Consider the following 13,166-nt stretch of genomic DNA (forward strand, 5'->3'; position numbering starts at 1 on the left):
GCCCCGCGGCGCCATTTCCGCTCCGACCTCGCGTGCATGCGCACGCAGGCGCAGGGAGAGCGGAGGCTGAGTTTGCTCCTGTGTGATGCAACCGCCCCGCCTCTTACAACCAACCCCTAGGAGTAAGTCCTCCTCCGAGCTGTCATTCCCCAGGTTGGCCACAGCTGTTCCCTCCGGCTGTCCCATAGGCCCAACTCCACCCTTCCGGTCTTGTCATTTTACAGACCCCATCAGAGCTCATTCTAATCACCTCCCAGTGGGATTCTTTGTTTCTAGCTTGTTCGTGGGTGCCTCTTTCTCTATCTAAATTCATGGCTATTCAGCGGCACCCTCATGCACTCTTTTCGCCAACAAATATTTAATGGGTTCTTGCTCTGTGCTGAATGACATAGACAAGGACCTACCTTCCTAAGTTTATAGTTTGGTATGTGAAACAAACTTTTAGTTATATAACTATTGTTAAAGGGCGCGGAAGGTGAGGATTGAGTGGCCACCTGGGTTACTAGGCAACGTAGAAGCGCCTATCTGCATTCCTGTCACGTCTCCATTTCTGTGCCTGGGGAGCTGCCTTGAGTGCTCCCAAACCTGATACGCTCACCTTCCAGTACCTCTGCTAAAGGACATCCCCTCTTACTCAACTGCCAGCAGAATCTGAACTCATCTTTGTGCTAGATCTGCAACTATCTTTGTGCCTTTTTCCTTTTCCTAGGGATAGTATAACTTAGTTGTGTCCCTTCTGCATACAATGAAATAATTTATTTTCTGCTTGGTGACAGGGGCGCCATGCAAAAAATGAACGAAAAAATCCAGCTCAGCCAATACCGAGATATCCCTTTAAAACAGATTTTTTTGGTACCGCAAATCGAACTCAGGACCTTGCACTTGCCAGGCAAGCACTGTGCTGCTGAGCTATATCCCCAGCTAAAACAGATTTAAAAAAACAAAAACAAAAACAAAAAAAACAAAAACAGGGTCTCACTAAGTAGTCCAGGCTGGCCATGGACTTGTGGCTTTCTTCCTGCCTGTGCCTCCCAAGTGTTGAAATTACAGGCATGCACCACCATTCCTGGTTTTATTTCTTGATACTTCCCAACTGAGCTACTCTTTCTTTTTTTAAATCTTGTAAAGACAGGGTTTTACTATGCAGTTCAGTCTGGCCTTGGATTCAGGTTGTAGTTCAGGCTGGCCTTGAACTCGCAGAGATCCTTCTGCCTCAGTCTCCCCAGTGCTAGGATTACAAGCATGTGCCACCATGTCCGACTCTCTGAGCTACTCTTGATGTAAAGAAAGACAGATTTCGTTAAGCACTATGGTAAGGTATACCTTCTGTAGTATCTAACAATTATAAATTAAGCACGGACATATGACACTGAGACCTAGGAAAAATATGAGTATACCCACCAAAGCTAACTTCACTGGCTTTTACTTAATTACTTTTGGTTGACTTTAAAAATCACCAGTTTTTCCAGGTGTAGTGGTGCACACCTGTAATCCCAGCACTAGGGAGGCTGTGGCAAGAGGATCGTGCAAATTCAAGGCCAGTCTGGGCTACATAGTGAGTTCAAGGGCCAAGACCAACCTGAATTACATAGTGAGACCCTGTCTTAAAAAAAACAAAACACCAGTTTTAGAGTTGCATGGCTGAGGGAGGAGGATTGCTTTTAGTTTGAGGCCAGCCAGGGCTATAAAAATGAGTTCAAGACCAGACTGAATTGCATAGTGAAACCCTGTCTCAAAAAGACCAAAAAAAAAAAAAAAAAAGGAGTCATATTGCTAGGCAATATTTTATCAAACTCTTACTACATTTGCTATAGATAACACCTCTAATGAGTGACGCGTGGGTCAGGATAGTAGTAGTTACAGTCATGGTGGCACATACCCGAAATCCCAGCACTTGGACTAAGGCAAGAAGATTTAGTTCTGATACAGTGACCACCACAGGGACAGATGACAAACCAACTCTTGGGCCCTTGATTTGTTACTCATTAAAAGCACGATTTGTGTTTTCTTCTGAGGCAGTCTAGAATTTAAAAGTTTTTTTCCTTCTAAAACCCATGACTTCACTTGGGCCTACGGATGCCTAATAGGTAACTAAAAGTAGAACAAAGCCTGACCTTCATTTTGTAAAACTCTGGGTCAAATCCTCCTCAGCCCTGCATATAGACAAGCTAGTCATTTAGGTAATGTCTACAATTTGGCCAAACCAGTTTTATTAGTTCTAAATTTTACCTAGCTTATCTTATCATCCTGTAAGACTGAGGACATGAGGTTAAGAAATGTTCAGGAGCATTTAGCTATGCTCAAAAGTCTCATTGCCCTAAACCTGTGGTCATCTTGGTTTCGTGACAGATTGGATTTGTGACCGAGACTGCCTCTAGCAAAAACAATTGTCTCATGGGAACTGAATTACGTCTCACATCATGAGGATTCTTCTGGAACTATAAAACCAAGACTGAGATCATGATTCACCAGACCCCAGCCCACCACAGCATCCCATAAAACTGGTCTTTCTTCTTTTGTGTGGGTTAGTCTGATTACTTTCATCAAAGTGTGTCCCTTCCAGCTGCTCAAACTGGAGTCTTCTTGCTTTCTCTTACTTTCCATTGTGAGGGGGCGAGCTTGATCTTTGTCAGCCCCTTGGGCTAAAGTTACCATTTTCTCTTATTTGCAGGTAAAACTTTCACTTATAAATTCATTCTGTTGTTTTAGTTTTAATTTGCATTATCACTAAAGCAAGGACTCCTGCTAGCTGCGTCTAGCTCCAGGCCAGGCTGAGTTATATAGTGAAACTCTGTTACCAAAAACAAACAAATACACACACACACACACACACACACACAGAGTTGGTTACCTACACTGTTTTTCAGGAACATGGAGGCAACCTTTGTCTAGCTCAAGTCAGCCGAAGCCATGGAGCCTGTCACTGCATCTGTGCAGTGTAGTACGCAGTGGGTGACACTGCAGAGGCTTTGGCCCCTCCGCTCTCAGAAGATACCTAAACCTGCCATTTTCAGAACATGGATCCTGTGAAGAGCCATGAAGTCTGATTTCACAAGAGCAGACTGCTGGGTATTGCAATCACATTTCCCTGAGCCTTAGGCCACTCTGCTTCTTCATCCTATCAGTGGCCCAAGTCCTATCCTCAGGGAAGCAGATCTTAGACTTGCTCTGCTATCTCCGTGTTTTGTTGCATCATGAATAAACTTTTTTTTTTTTTTTTTTTTTTCAAAATAGGTCATCTTAGTGATAGACTTATCATGTGATGAGGGAACATGAGCCTGGTTCAGTCATAGCCACAAATTTTGTAGATCACCACATCAAACCAACAGCTCATTCCATAGTACAATTGTTTGGAATAAAAATTTGTATCATTTGATGCCAATGTCTTTTTCACAGGAGACCTCAAAGTAAAAAACAAACAATTGGAAGCAAAGGAGTGTGGGTGTGCACGCGTGTGTGATTTAAGGACCCTTGATCCCTATCTATGGATCCTTTATTTGTCCTTCCCCCTTCCCCTGCCCCAGAAAAAAGAGATTATTAACTTCGAGGCCATAGATAAGGCTTCAGGACATTGTGGAGCCTTTCCTCAAATTTTCTGCCAATGTTTTAACATTACTGCTTTTGAACAATAATATATATATGGTTGACAGTTGAAGAAAAACCAGTTCCCTGGCCTACTCTTCAAAGGCAATATCCTTACATACTCATTCTGACATTTACCTTCGCATTTCTTTCTTTTTTTGTCTTTTTGAGACAGAGTCTCACTATGCGATTCAGACTGGCTTTGAATTCACTTTATAGCCCAGGCTGGCCTTGAACTCCTACGTCAGCCTCCTGAGTCCTGGGATTACTGTTGTAGGTCAGCATGTCTGGCTTACTTTCATATTTCTTTCTTTCTTTCTCTCTCTCTTTTTTTTTTTTGAAACAGTCTTGCTGTGTAGTTCAGGCTGGCCTTGCGTTCACTATGTAGCCCATGCTGGCCTCAAACTCTCAGTGATCCTCCTGCCTCAGCTTTCTGAGTGCTGGGATTACTGGCATGTGCCACCATGCCCAACCAATTACCTTCATACTTCTAAAGAAGTGTTCATATAATTATTTATGAAAGATAAAAATTTGACTCTATCACTTCTGACATCTACTTAAGTGACAATTTTTGGCTAATCATGTGAGCAAATGTTGTTTACTGATAAGCCAAGAAGTGTTCTACAATTACGTCTTCTAGTTTATACAGCCCTTCATTTTTCTTGGGGTTAATTATTGCTTTTTCTCTTATTTGTCTGATTTTCTATATATATTCATCTGGCTCTCCACCCCAAGCCTGTCAAAAAGTCTAGCAATAATTTCCATATGCTCAAAATAGAAGTTCATGATGTCTCTGAAGTCTTTGTCTGCAAGCCTTCATTTCTCCTGTTTTAATCTGAGTGACTGCTTTGTATACTTGCCGTACAATTTCCATCCTGAGATTTTCCTTTACTGCTGTTCTGGGCCAGTTTTGTCCATTCTCTGGCTTCGTGTCTTCCTCTTTCTTGGTTGACTTCCCGCTTTGCTTAAGCATCTGCTTTAGTAATGTCCCAAGAAAGGAAATAGGGGATCTGTGCAGTTAGAATCTTTGCATATTTGAAATGTCTTCACTATATTCTGACACTTGATCTGTAGCTGTGTTGGCTATTCAAGTTTGGAAAGAATTTCCCTTGTCATTTTAAAGATTTTCTTTAACTTCCAAGTTGGATTCCTCTTCATTCTTGATTTTTTGTATGTTACATCTCTCCAATCTCTGGAAATAATAAAATTTTCTCCCTAGCCTATTTGTTGGAAGCTTTATAATGATGTGCCTTGCTGTAACCCTTTCTTAAATTTTTACACTGCACACACATTCAGAATGAAAACTGAGGGGCTGGGGATTTAGCTCAGCGGCACAGAGCCTGCCTGGTAAGTGTGAGGTGGTGGGTTTAATTCCTGGTACCAGAAACAAAACAAAACAAAACAAAACAGCATGGAAACTGAGCCAGGTGTGGTGGCTTGTTGAATACTTTCCTATTGTAGTGGTTGGCTGATTGTGTCAACTTGAGAAGTTTAGAAGCTTAACTAAATCAGCTCAGCAATTCTATACCCCAGGGTGTAGAGGATCCCACCTTAGGGTGGCTTATTGCCTGGATGCAATAAAAGGGAAATGAGGAAGGATGGATGGGTTTCTGTTCTTTGGAGGAACTCTAGTCTTTGCCTTCAGCTTGGATGTCATCTCTTGGATTCTAGTGCAAACTCTTTGGCTTCTACCTTGGGTCCTTCAACCTTCTGTCGCAGAACCATCAGCCTTCTGATACAGACTTGCACAGAACCTTGCAGACTGAACACTTCAGATTGAATCCTTCAGTCTCCAGTATTCAGACACCCTCTGCACACTTTCTCATCCAACTCTGGCTGACCATTGTAAGCCAATCTTGTAATTTCTTATACATTTGTATATCTTGTGTTATATCTGTTTCTCTAGTGTAACTGTGACTGATACATCTATTGTTAGTAGAGGTATAGTTGTTGCATTTAGTATATATTTGCTGTATGTCAGTATTTGGTTTGTTTTTGTATTTATAATTATAGATCTCTTTTCTATTGTTAAGAGTGGTACATTATTGGTTTTTATGGTATGTTAATATCCAGTTTGCCTTTGATGCTATTATTATTGCTGATTTTATTGTTACTGGCAGGGTGGCATAGTTGTTGCCACCTTATATGGCAGTATCTGTATTGCTTTTGTGTCTAACAATGTTGTGGTCCATGGCTTGAGAACTGGGTTCTGGGCCAATTACACTACAGCTTCCTCTCCCAAATTAGTCAAGGTGGTTGGATTTTGGGACATAGGCAAAAGCTTATACTAAACCATACCCAAAGTGCAGAAATGAAAAGGAGACACTAACTAAAGGGTTCTCCCTACTAACAACAAAATCTTTCCACTATTATCAACCTACAGGCCTCAGAACATAGAAAGAGGAAAAGAAACCTGAGAAGGAAAGGAAAAATTAACTCATCAACACAGTGCTCAGCAAGTGCAAAGAAAGTACAACCAAATAGATAATGGATTTAGTAAGGAAAACAATAGCTAGGTTTACAGAAGACACTATTAAAAAGCTAGCCAAGATAAACAAAATGATACAAGACATGAATGACCAGTTTAGCAAAAAATTAAAGTCCATACAAAGGTACTAAAAAGAAATCCAGGAGATTAAAAATTCTATTGGAAATATGGGCAGCAGACCTGACCAATGTGATGACAGAGTGTCAGAACTAGAAGGCAGGGCTCATGTCAGTGACCAGTTACTCAGAGATACCTTACAAACAATGAGAAAATATAGGTTCAACAGTTGCTAGATGACACAGGGAAGACTAATTTAGGTTATTTGGAATTAGTGAAAAATAAGAGACAGCACAAATAATAGAAGAGATCTTTCCAAAAGGGGGACAGAATTTCACATATAAATGAGGCATATAGAACCCCAAACAGCCAGGATCAGAAAAGAACCTCTCTACGATACATCATAGTCAAAATCCTAGAAGTTCAATACAAGGACAGAATCTTAAAAGTGGTTAGAGAAAAGCAACAAATCCCTTATAAAGGTACATCCGTTTAAATTAGAGAAGACTTCTAAACACAAACTTTAAAGTCCAGAAGAGCTTGGAGTGAAGTATTTCAAGACCTATTAGAAAACAACTCCCAACCCAGACTAATATATCCTGCAAAACTATCTTTCAAAACTCATGGAGAAACAAAATATTTCCATAACAAAGAGCACCTTAAGTAATTTGTGACCATCAAACCAGCACTCCAAAAAATTCTTAAGGATATCCTAGATAGAGGCAATGAAGGCAACAGTGCCCAATGGTCTAATAGAATGAATATACCAGGCAGGGTGCACAGTTAAGCAATATGGAAAAAAGGGAATCAGCACCAGAAAAATAATGCAATGATAGTAAGAGGTCAATACCTTTCAGTAGTAACTCTCAATGTCATTGGTCACAGTTCCTCAATCAAAAAACACAGATTGACAGAATGGATCAAGAAATACAATCCAACAGCATCCTGTGTACAAGAAGCACAGTTAACCCCTCAAAAAATTCATAGACTAAAAATCAAAGGGTGGAACACAAGCAGCAATACCTATTTTATTTTTAAACTAAGTGGAATTCAAACCAAAACTGATTAGAAGAGGCAAAGAAGATCACTGCATATTGGTTAAGAGAATAATCCAACAGGAAGAGATAATTGTAAACATATGCACCAAACACCAGCACACCCAACTTCATAAAATGAACACTACTGGATATAAAAGATCAAATAAATATCAACAAAATTATGGTGAAGGACTTTAATATCTCACTGTTTCAAAAGAATAGTTAGGCAAAAAATTAATAAAAAATATCAGATTTGAATCAAATCTTTGAACACATGGACTTAATAGATATCTACAGTGTTGTGCCCATTAGTAAAATACAAATTCTGAGCAGCATATAGAATTTTCTCAAAATAGACAACTTACTAGCCAATAAAACATACTTAAATAAATGTAAAAGAATCAAAACTATACCATGCATATTACCAGATCATAACAAAATAAAATTAGAAAAAAAAACCACAACAAAATAAAATTAAAAATCAATGGGGAAAAGAAACTATGCAAACATTTAGAAATTGAACAGTACACTCTGAATAATCAATGGGTCACAGAAGAAATGAAGAAAAAAATTAAACAGATCCTAGAATCAAATGATCATGCCAATGAAGAATATCAGAACTTATGGAACACGATGCAAGCAGTCCTAAGAAGGAACTTTATAGCTGTAATACAGGTACAGATCCTCTATGATGAATGTGATTGTTCTGTATATCTAAAATATACCAATCAAATCTGATTTTAAAAATCAGGAACAAGACAAGGATGTCCACTATCACCACTCCTGCTCAATATGGTACTCAAAACACTAGTCAGAGAAAACAGGCAAGAGAAAGAAATAAAGGAATATGACAAGAAAAGGAGTCAAATTATCATTATTTTCAGAAAACACAATCCTCTGCATAGAAGATCCAAAGAATCTCACCAAAAGACTCCTAGAAATAATAACCTATTTCAGTAGTGTAGCAGGATACAAAATCAACACAGAAACTGATAGCATTCTTGTACACCAAACTCACTGAGAAAGAAAATTAGGGAAGCAATACCTTTCACAATAGTGTCAAAAAACTGAATACTTAGGAATTAACCTAGCCAAGGAAGTGAATTTAACCAAGGTAGTAAAAGACCTCTACAATGAAAACGATATCACTCTGAAAAAGGAGATTGAAGAGGACATCAGAAAATTGAAAGATATCCCCTTCCTGGATAGTTAAAAACAATATAGTCAAAATGGCCATACTTGCTGTTATGGCTAATATTTAGATGTTCCCTTAAAGCCTCATGCGCTCATAGGAGGGGCTTTTGGTAGTGACTGGATCATGGGTGTATGATACTGGATTAAGCCACTAATTATTTTAGCGTAGTTCTCAGAGTGAGTGATGGGTTTTCTGGGTTTGGAAGGCAACAACTTGTCAGACTGCCACCCAGACAGAGAAGAAAAACTTCCCAAGCAGAGCTGCTGACCACAGCTGCAGAGACCAGGGAGCCAGAGCTTACAAAAGGGGAGGAACAAGCAACTGCCCTAGGCAGTGCACCTACAAGATATGGATATGATAAGACTCCCAACTCCCCAAGACTCAGACTAAAACTTTCCCACTCCCCCCTGCCAAAACCCTCCCCTATCCAAACACCCCTATAAAAACTTCCCTCCCAGCCAGTTGCTGGAGGCCAATAGTCTTATCACCCTTGGCCTGCCTGCACCCAGGCTCAAATAAATTTCACTTATTGCTTCAACTTTGCCTGACTTGGTGGTCCTGGTCATGGCTCAGGTTACTCTAACACAACTAACAGACACTTGTAGTCTGGATGGAATATAGAGGGAAAGAAGGAGAGTCCTGCGGCTTCCTCCCTACTATGTCATGAACACTTTCTCCTCTGCCATGCTGCTTTGCCTGGGAACCTGCTGACTATAGACTAAAACCTCTACAAACTGTGAGCTAAAACAAATCTTACTTCCTTTAACTTGTGGGTGCCAGGTATTTTGTCCCAGCAATGAGAAAGTAACTAAGACAGTTATAAAACTGACATACAGGTTTACTACAATACCAGTAAAAGTACTGATAACATTCCTCAAAGAGCTAGAGAAAACAATCCTAAAATTCATATGGAATCAGAAAAGACTCATAATAACAAAAGCAATCCTGGACAACAAGAGAAAAGCAGAAAAGCATCACAGTCTGAGACTTCAAGTTATAACACAAAGACACAGTGATAAAAGCAACATGGTATTAGCAAACAAAACAACAGACATGTGGATCAGTGGAACAAAATAGAGGATGTGGAAACAACTCCAAGAACAATCAGCTATCTGATCTTTTACAAAGGGGCCAAAAATATATGCTGGAGTCAAGATAGCCTCTTTAACAAATGGTGCTGGAAGTCTTTTTTTTTTTTTTCTCTTGTTGCTTTTGCTGTCTTCTTCTACCATGAACTGTTGCCCTTCTGCCATGCCTTCCTGCTTTAGAATTGGCCAATTAAGGACTGAAATCTCTACAAACTGTGAGCTAAATAAACCCTTCCTCTTTTATCTTTGGGTGTCAGGTACTTTCTCTCACCAGTGAGAAATAACCAGAATAGAATTTGATACCAGAAAAGTTAAGTCATTGCTATGACTATACCTGTCCATGTAGTTCAGGAGTCTTTGGGAATGGCTTGTGGGAAGAGTTTGGAAAGGTCCAGAGATACTGTCTGGAAAAGTAGAGCTGAAACACCTTAGGCAGTTCTGTATGGAAGGGTCTGGTCAAAGCTCAGAAAACCCGAAGGCTGGTAGAAATCCTGTCAGTAAAGACCAGGCTTAGGAGGCTTGTGCTGTGAAGAAGGACTGCATTGGCTATTAGAATCCAATGATATGTGTTATGGGTTGGCGGAAAGTTTGTCTGCATTTTTCTTGTGTTCAGAGACTTTGCCTGAGACTGAGATTAAAGGTGGCTGACTAATTAAACTGGCAGAAGATATTTCAAGGCAGTGAAATGTTAGGGTGGTGGCATGGCTACTGCTGGAGTTTTAGCCAGATTTATGTTGAGAATCAAGAGCAGGGAGCCCAGCAGAATGATTCAAAACATTGTGATTTTGGCCAGAAAGGAAGCTCCAGTAAAGCTGTGTACTGCAAAGATAGAGCAGAGATCTTGACTGCTGAGAAAAAACAGGAGAATATAAAAGATGGCCTGAGGTCATCACAGGAAGCAGCAGGACCCCACCCTTTGCAACCTCAAAATTGCAAAAGTGAATTTGCTTTGAGAAGAAAGCCCCAACACACCATGTTCCAGAATGGCAGCAACCACACCATGTTCTAGAATGGTGGCAGCATAGAGAATTTGTTCCTCAGAATCAGAGTGCTCAGTGATCTAGGCACTCAACCCCTATAGCCAAGAGAAGGGGAAATCTGGCTATTGCTTCTGCTGGCAGCAGACCTTGGAATCATCCACACTGGGTCAGAGCTGTGGGGTCAGGAAGGCTTCCACCCAGATTTCAGAAGAAGGCCTGGGAAGCCAGGAAGTGTACCCTTGAGAAGGCAGTGTATGAAACTGTTAGTGCAAAATTGAAGGTGCAGTGGAGACCCCAGAAGTTTGGAGAAGCCAGGAATGCGGATCATCTAAGGAAAACTGTAAGGAAGGAGCAGAGCCAGCCCAAGAGAGAAGCCATGGGAGCTATAACCACCATCAGGGCCATAGAGGTGGAGCCACCCAAGATCTTTGGAGTTCACATCTTGCCACAGATTGACTCAGATGCTACACATGGAACTATAGGACTTAATGTTTACCTTGCTGGATTTTGGATTTGCTTTGTATCCCCCTGTTTGTAACTTTTGGAATGGAAATGTCTATCTTGTGCCCTTGGATGTTGGAAGTGTTTAACTTTCTTTTTTTTTGTACAGGGGCTCACAGATAAGAGTTTGCCTTACATCTCAGTGGAGACTTGGGACTTCAACTTTTCAGCAATGCTAAAACCATTAGGCTTTGAGCAGCTCTTAGAGGTGGGCTAAGTACCTCTTGTTTAAAGGAATGTACATGAGTCTTTGGTGGGCAAGGGGCAGAAATGTTATGGTTTGTGTGTAGATGTCCTTCCAAAGCCTCATGCAGGCATGGGGGGTGGGATTTTCAGAGATGGCTGAATCTAGAGTGTGCAATGCTGAGGTTAAGGGTGCTGTGATTAAGGCTGGGTGATTGCTGGATCATTCCACTGACTGGATTGGCACCACCCTAATGCCAGCAGTCTGGATACGATAAAAAGGGCAGGAGGAGGCTTGTTTCCCCTTTTTTTTTTCTCTTGTGACTTTTGCTGTCTTCCTCCACCATGAACTGTTGCCCTTCTACCATACCGCCCTACTGTAGAGCTAGCCAAAACCTCTATAAACTGTGAGCTAAATAAACCCTACTTCCTTTAACTTTGGGTTTTAGGTATTTTGTCTCAGCAGTGAGAGAAAAGTAACTAAGACAACAGGGTAAGTAACATACTGTCTTAATTACTGTAAATTTATAAAAACTTTTGATGCCGGGTCATAAATCACCCCTCTACAAAATTCTTTATAAGTATCTATGGTATTCTTTTTTTTGGTACTGGAAATTGAACTTTTATGCTGTTAATATCTATACTACCATATAAGAAAATGCTGTTGAGATTTTTATAGTTGTCATTGTACATATAGATCAATTTTGAAAGAAATTAACATTTTTATGTTAAATATTCATATTTATGAATATCATATTTATTTTTAGCTTTTATTAATGTTACTTATCAAACTTTAAATTTTGCATACATTTCTGATAGATTTGTTACTGGGTATTTAATTTTGTGATGATATAATAAATTTTGCTGTGAAAAATGGCTATCCATTGACTCTAGATGCATATTTTTCACCATGTACTAAACTAAAAACAAAATGGAACAAAGATGTTAATATTAAAACAGAAACACTTGACACAAGATAAAATTGGTAAAATTCTTGAAGGCATAGGCATAGGCAAGGACTTTTTTTTTTGAGTCAGGGTCTTGCTATGTAGTTCAGTCAGGACTTAAACTCACTTTGAAGCCCACACTTGCCTCAAACTCATGGCAATCATCCTGCCTCAGCTTCCTGAATGCTGGGATTACAGGCATGTGCCAACACATCCCGCAAGGACTTTCTGAACAAAAGCCTAATTGCACAGGTAATAACACCATGAATCAACAAATGAGATCACATAAAATTAAATAGCTTCTGTGCTTGGTGCTGTCTTAAGTGCTTTACGTGTGCCATCTCATCGAATTACTGTGACAACTCTAAGAAGTAGGTACTTCAACAGTTCATTCTGTAGATTATGCTGACAGGCTAAAAAGTGTATGCAAACTTCCAAGTGGCTAGTTACTGAAATAGGACTACAGATTCACACTCTTGGCCACTATGCAATACTGTTATCCAGTACTAAATAGAACTATTCTGTTTTTTTCTGATAAAATCAGAAAGTAAAAAACGGAACCCATCACTATCCATTTAAAAATAATGACAACAGATTCTTCATCGACCTTCATTGTGTTGAATACTGATGACCAATGTGGGGAAAGTGATTGTTCTAGAACAGCCAGATTCTTTTCCTTATAGTGCTGGGGGATTGAACCTGGGCCTGGTACATGCTAAGTAAGCATTCTGTCACTGAACTACGTCCCTGTCCTGTCTTTCTTTCCTCTTTTCTTCTCTCCTCCTCCCCTCCTCTTCTTTCACTTCCCCTTCTTCTCTCTCCCCTACTCTCCTCCTCCTCCTCCTCTTTTTTCTCTTTTCTTTTCTCTTCTTCTCCTCTTCCTCCTCCTCCTCTTCCTTCTCCTCCTTCTCTTTCTCCTCCTCCTCGTCCTCCTCCTCGTCCTCCTCGTCCTCCTCCTCTTCCTCCTCCTCTTCTTCCTCCTTCTCCTTTTCCTCTTCCTCTTCCTCTGCCTTCTCCTTCTCCTCCTCTTCCTTCTCCTCCTCCTCCTCCTTCTTCTTCTTCTCCTTCTTCTTCTCCTTCTCTCCCTCCCTCCCTCCCTCCCTCCCTC

This window comes from Chinchilla lanigera, unplaced genomic scaffold, assembly GCF_000276665.1.
Source record: "Chinchilla lanigera isolate Chin_1 unplaced genomic scaffold, ChiLan1.0 scaffold00052, whole genome shotgun sequence".
Lineage (NCBI taxonomy): Eukaryota > Metazoa > Chordata > Mammalia > Rodentia > Chinchillidae > Chinchilla > Chinchilla lanigera.